This window comes from Podarcis bocagei (assembly GCF_964188305.1).
Source record: "Podarcis bocagei genome assembly, chromosome: 3".
NCBI classification, from domain to species: domain Eukaryota; kingdom Metazoa; phylum Chordata; class Lepidosauria; order Squamata; family Lacertidae; genus Podarcis; species Podarcis bocagei.
The window spans coordinates 109,187,096-109,194,273 of NC_138127.1; positions in this window are offsets into that span (position 1 = coordinate 109,187,096).

Here is a 7,178-nt window from a genome sequence, read left to right on the forward strand (position 1 = left end):
AATCAGTCAGTAGCTGAACTGGGTTCCACATAGTCAAAATAAAAAAATTCCTTCCAGTAGCACCTTAAAGACCAACTAAGTTAGTTCTTGGTATGAGCTTTCGTGTGCATGCACACTTCTTCAGATGCACACGAAAGCTCATACCAAGAACTAACTTAGTTGATCTTTAAGGTGCTACTGGAAGGAATTTTTTTATTTTGACTATGGCAGACCAACACGGCTACCTATCTGTAACTGGGTTCCACATAGTCACAAAAACAAAACAAAAGACACTTATTATCAGGCAAAGTGTTGGAAATGCAAAGAAACTGAAGGTACTTTTTATCACCTTTGGTGGACGTGCCCAAAGATTAAGGCCTTCTGGGAGATGATATATAATGAAATGAAAAAAGTACTTAAATGTACTTTCCCTAAGAAACCAGAGGCCTTTCTCTTGGGCATTGTCGGCCAATTGGTGCTAAAGAAAGACAGAACTTTCTTTATGTATGCTACAACAGCAGCAAGAATACTTATCGCAAAGTATTGGAAGGCACAAGATCTACCCACCTTGGAAGAATGGCAGATGAAAGTGATGGACTATATGACACTAGCTGAATTGACTGGCAGAATCCGTGATCAGGGGAAAGAGACGGCGGAAGAAGACTGGAAGAAATTTAAAATTTATCTTAAGAACTATTATAAAATTGATGAATGCTAAAATGTCGAGGTGTTGAGAAAGAAAAAGGGATTACAGTGACATAAGATTAAGTTGAAGAAAAGACTAAGAGGTTATATATTTGATAAAATTAATTAGAAGCTGCTGAAATAATTTTGGAAATTGGAATGCAGAAAGGGGAGGTATGGGGGAGTCCGAGAAGGGAGGGATATGAAAAAAAGGTTATGAAATTATACATGTTTGTTTGTCTTTTTATATGTTTGTGTTGTTTAAAAAATGTTGTAAAACCAATAAAAAATTTATTTAAAAAACAAAACAAAACAAAAGAGCTGCAAAAACGCAAAATAAATAGCAGAAAGAGACCAACCTCAGCTTAACACTCAAAACGGAAGCGTAGCACTCAAAATGGAGAACGTTTGGCTTCCAAAAAAAGTTCGCAAACCAAAACACTTACTTCCAGGTTTGCAATGTTTGGGTTCCAAGGCGTTTGAGAACCAAGGGACCACTCTATAGGAGAAACGGGCCACAACATTATCAGCTAATAAGGACCTGCAACCAATAAAACACGTTAGCAGCAGGTTCAGTCAGTCACACCAGTGCAGGCACTGTGATCTGAGCATCAGATGATAGAATCATAGAACTGTAGAACTGGAAGGGACCCGAAGGGGTCATCTACTCCACCCCCCTTGCATGATGATGATGATGAATAATCCCTAGCTGTGAATTCTGGGACACAATCTAGCCCCCCCCCCGAGCTTCCTTGCCTCCACCTGTAGAAGCTGCAGCCATGCTATTCACATTGAATGCTGAGGCCTCTGCTTCTGAGTCAGGATGCAATGGGCTGACTCAGTTCTACACTTTATTGTTGTTGCTAACATGTAGGTACTCAGTGCTTTTTTTCTGGTGGGATGCAGGGGTACGCATACCCCTAAACATTTTGAGAATCTAAGTTTGGCTTCATTCAGGGGCAGTATTTCAAAATGAGTAGGAAAATGAGAGTACTCCTAAACGTTGTTTTTTTAAAAGAAGAAAAGCACTGTAGCTGCTTCTTCTAATGGAAATGAGAGGTGGGAGTGAAGAGGAGAGGTGGGTGGTGACACAGGCACTATCCAGTAGGTACCAACCACACCCAGCTTTTATTCAACTGGCTGAAAAGGCGTAGAAACCCTCCCTGCCATCTTTCTAGAGCTTGTCCCATTGAGCCTGTGTTTTCAGAGCAGCAAAAGTGCTCAAATAAACCATTTTCAGAAAGCAAACTGAAAGCAAGTCTTGCATCTTTGCAAACAGCCTATTACGTCTGCTGCTAATGTGTGTCTCTCTCTCTGTGTGTGTGTCTTTCAATATCGGAAATTTCAATAGCAGGGGCTTTCACATAGTGGAAGATTAGCTTACGAATGATCTGTTGGTCAAGAGTAATCTGCTGTTTGTCTGAACTTGGAGCCTCCTCAGACCTCACAGGCTGTTGTCGTTTGAACGCAGTTATTGATATCATAGCCGAACGACCATTTGCTAAATACTCTGTTGCAAAGAAAGCCCCTTCTATGTCAGCAGGGAAACAGGCAATAGCTCTGGCTGACTGTCAGGCCAGTTTGTCCTTGTTAGGCGAGACCAAATTAATCTGTCCGATCTGCGGATAAAAGTCTATAGCTGTAGTGTGGAGTAAGAAACTGGGGTGATAAGAATGGAATGGACACTGTGCCCGATTCTGGTCACCTTGCCTCAAAAAGGATATTGCAGACTTGGAAAAGGTTCAGGGAACCCAAATGATGGAGGGGATACTGCTAGTGTTTGAAAAAGAAAAGGTTCTGACCACCTTTTTACTCCTTTGCCTAGTCCTCAGACCTTTTTGTTGTTGTTGTTGTTTAGTCATGTCCGACTCTTTGTGACCCCATGGACCAGAGCACACCAGGCACTCCTGTCTTCCACTGCCTCCCGCAGTTTGGTCAAACTCATGCTTGTAGCTTCAAGAACACTGTCCCACCATCTCGTCCTCTGCCGTCTCCTTCTCCTTGCGCCCTCCATCTTTCCCAACATCAGGGTCTTTTCCAGCGAGTCTTCTCTTCTCATGAGGTGGCCAAAGTATTGGAGCCTCAGCTTCGGGATCTGTCCTTCCAGTGAGCACTCAGGGCTGATTTCCTTAAGAACGCATAGGTTTCCTCAGACCTTAGTTGGCACAAAAGAGTATTCTGGTTTTAGTCTTAAAAAGTCTTCTTCTCCAACCACGACTGACAGCTTTTACACACAACAAACGCAACCAGCTTTCTACCATCCAACCAACCCACACCCAACACTGACATTGATCACTCTATATATACAGGTACAATTTGGTGAAAGGTTGCATGAGTCATTGTAGGCCGCTGACTCATGCTGACTTAGTTCTTTTAGCATTAAAAAACAGCGGCCAATTTTTAGCCATGACAGATACGACAGCTGCAAGGATGCCGGTAGCCCAGAGCTGGAAAGCCCTTTCAGAGCGGAATGGCAGACTAAGCTGTTGGACTATGCAGAGATGGCGGAAATGACCGGGAAAATCAGAAATCAGGAGGATCAAAACTTCAATAAAGAATGGAGGAAACTGATCTGAGAGACCACTGGAAACATTTGAACTCTTTAGCAGGTCGTAAATATCTCTTGTAACGTAACAAAGACTTTGGACATAACGGAGAACTGAAAAATTAGGGCTGCTTGTAGTATGCAGCTGAAAAGGTTAAATAAAGAACCTATGGAGGGGCAAAGGGAAGTCTAGAGATTCGAAAGAATCTTGTGTATTTGTTATCATTTGTGATTTTGAATGTGAACACTAATTTGTAAAACCAAATAAAAATGATTTCAAATGGCCAAGGGGATGGAGCGGTTCTCTTATGAAGGAAGGTCTCAATGTTTTTGGCTTTTTAGTTTAGAAACAAGGGAAGGAAGAGGTGACATGAGAGGCTGCAGGGGCGCAATTAGTGCCAGCACCGTCCGTTAAGAGTTTGGGTGTAATCTTCGACACCTCCCTTTCCATGGAGGCGCAGATTGCAGCTACAACAAAGGCGGCATTTTTTCATCTCCGCCAAACTAAGCAGTTGGCTCCTTACCTCTCTCGCCCTGACCTAGCCACTGTGATCCACGCGACGGTCACCTCCAGACTGGATTATTATAACTTGCTCTATGTGGGGCTGCCCTTGAGACTGACCCAGAAACTCCAGCGGGTGCAGAATGCCGTGGCGAGACTCCTTACGGGGTCCTCACCGTGGGATCACATTCATCTGGTGCTATACCAGCTGCACTGGCTCCCGGTGGAGTACAGGATCAGGTTCAAGGTGCTGGTTTTAACCTTTAAAGCCCTATACGGCCTAGGACCCTCGTACCTACGGGACCACCTCTCCTGGTATGTCCCACGGAGGACCTTACGGTCTTCAAACAAAAACATCTTGGAGATCCCAGGTCACAGGGAGGTTAGGCTGGCCTCAACCAGAGCCAGGGCTTTTTCGGCCGTGGCCCCGATCTGGTGGAAAGCTCTGTCACAAGAGACTAGGGCCCTGCGGGACCTGACATCTTTCTGCAGGGCCTGCAAGACGGAGCTGTTCCACCTGGCCTTTGACCAAGGCGCAGTCTGACCCCCTCCTTCGGTAATCCTCACAGAACTCTAGCCCAATGGTTGCCATTAATTTGACTCTGAGCTGATTTTAGAATGAATTGATTTAGAATGAATTGAGCCTGGCTGCGGCTGGGGAGGGCGGGATATAAAAAAATTATTATTATTATTATTATTATTATTATTATTATTATTATTATTATTATTATTTGTTTAAAATCATGCATGGTAACAAGAGAGAGGCTAGAGAAAAGTTTTTATCCCTCTAACCCTAGAACTCGTGGACATGCAATGCAGCGGAATGCTGGAAGATTCAGGGCAGTCAAAAGGAAGGACATTTCATTTATTGCAGGCATCTGGTTGGGCACTGCAATAACAGGATGCTGGACTAGATAATGATGATGATGATGATAGGGGACGCAGGTGGCGCTGTGGTCTAAACCACTGAGCCTCTTGGGCGTGCTGATCGGAAGGTCGGTGGTTCGAATCCCCGCGACGGGGTGAGCTCCCTTTGCTATGTCCCAGCTCCTGCCAACCTTACAGTTCCAAAGCACACCAGCGCAAGTAGATAAATAGGTACCGCTGTGGTGGGAAGGTAAACAGCGTTTCCGTGCACTCTGGCACTCGTCATGGTCCTCCGTTGCACCAGAAGCAGTTCAGTCCTGCTAGCCAAATGACCCGGAAAACTGTCTGTGGACAAATGCCGGCTCCCTCGGCCCATAGCTGTCAACTTTCCCTTTTTCTTGCGAGGAATCCTATTCGGAGTAAGGGAATTTCCCTTAAAAAGGGGGAAACGTTGACAGCTATGCCTCAGCCTGAAAACGAGATGAGCACTGCAACCCCATAGTCGCCTTGGATTGGACTTAACCGTCCAGGGCTCCTTTACGTTTACCTTACCTAACAATGATGATATTTTTATAATAATATTTTTATTATTTGTACCTCACCCATCTGAGCTGGTTGGTTCCAGCAGGAGCTTCTGATGTGCTTAATTGCTTTGATCATCTCATGACCAGAGTAGTTCCAAGGTTGCCCAATTCCTTTTGTGGATTTGAACATTGTTTGCTGGAGAGTAAACACAAACAAAGGGGACGAGGCACGGCCAGCGGCGCTCGAACAAATTGGAGTAATTGCGAACGGGCTCTTCCGCTGATCGGAGGCTCCCGCCTGTCAGAATAGATTGGGTTCATCTTTACCTGCCTTCTCTCCCTTGACAAACTGTGTCCTCCTTACTCTGCCCCCCTCCCCATCAAAAGGCATCTTAATGAATTGTGGAGAAAGTAACCCAGAATTTAAAGAAGCATTGTCATTGTAAAAATAAAGGCCAGTTTTGGCTGACCAGGAACAGCCTATAAAAGCCTTGTTTTTGTTGAGGAATGAAGCCAGATGCAGCCCGGTTTCAAATCAAGGACACCAACGTGGTTAGGAATGGAAAAAATAATAATATTAGTAACGGCGACAACCCCACCCCCAGCAACCTTCCCTAAACAATACCCCAAGAGCCTGCTGAAAAGTTTTTGTAGCTGGAGTCAGTCCAGGCTCCACACTCCTACACCAGGTAGGAAAAGCCTGCAAGGCAAGGAGCAGGTCTTCCAGGACCCACAGCCAATATATTATTATGAATTAAATTTGTTAGTTGCCCAGGGCAACCCAAAGCAACTTACAGCCCCCCAACCTCCTCCCATAGAGATATTAAAATCAGAGGGTGAGGGCAAGGCTGTCTTTAGCATATGTGACACCGTGGTCCTAAGATCCACCCAGCACCCCCAAATTTTTTGGGGTGAGGTTCCAGTAGTGATGTATGGAAGTGAGAGCTGGACCATCAAGAAGGCTGATCGCTGAAGAATGGATGCTTTTGAATTTTGGAGCTGCTAACATGAGTTTGACCAAACTGCGGGAGGCAGTGGAAGACAGGAGTGCCTGGCGTGCTCTGGTCCATGGGGTCACGAAGAGGCGGACACGACTAAACAACAACAACAACAACAACAACAACAACAACAAAGTTGTTGAGCTTTTAAGGAGAGGAGCATAAAAAAAAAAGCGGCAGCAATAACTCAATCTTTCCGTTTTGCAATCATGCGAAAATGAGACACCAGTAGGCGCCACTGCCGGAAACGTTGATTCTGCAGAAATGACCCATTAACTGTAATCACCCCGGGATCACTGTTAAGAGCTTAGGTGGCTTCAGCAGCAGGCACCCCCCAGAATTTGGCGCCCAGGTGCACCGCACCCCTTGCGTGCCCAGGTAAAGACGGCCATGGGTGAGGGGAATACATTATACCATCCCAAGCACTTGTGAAAGGTCACAGATAGTTAAAAGCCAAAGGCCTGCTTATGATGGAAAGATTTTGCTGACCCCTAGAGATGGTGCCACGTGAGGCTGCCTGGAGAAAACCTTCCACAAACAGGGGGCCACCACAGAAAAGGCAGTGTCTGCCATCTATTTTCACAGCTCCTTCCCAATTTGCCGGTATTTTTTTTGGCAGTTAGTCCTTCAGGGTCATTCCTTGGGAGTTCTCTGCCCCACTCCAAGGGAGATTTAGGTCTCCCGTGCAAGGGCTGTTGATTACCAGTGTAACTTTTTTTGGGTTTTTTTAGGGGAGTGAAAGAGTCTTAAAAATAACAAATATCCTGGAGACAACCAATCCGAAATCTGAGTGTCCCATCTGCCCACGAGACCCGGCGGCTGCCTTACGTAACCTCCAGCCTGGGGGCATTTTCCAAGGAAGGGGATGGAGTTGTTGTTTAGTCGTTTAGTCATGTCCGACTCTTCGTGACCCCCTGGACCAGAGCACACCAGGCCCTCCTGTCTTCCACTGCCTCCCGCAGTTTGGTCAAACTCATGCTGGTAGCTTCAATAACACTGTCCAACCATCTTGTCCTCTGTCATCCCCTTCTCCTTGGGCCCTCCATCTTTCCCAACATCAGGGTCTTTCCCAGGGAGTC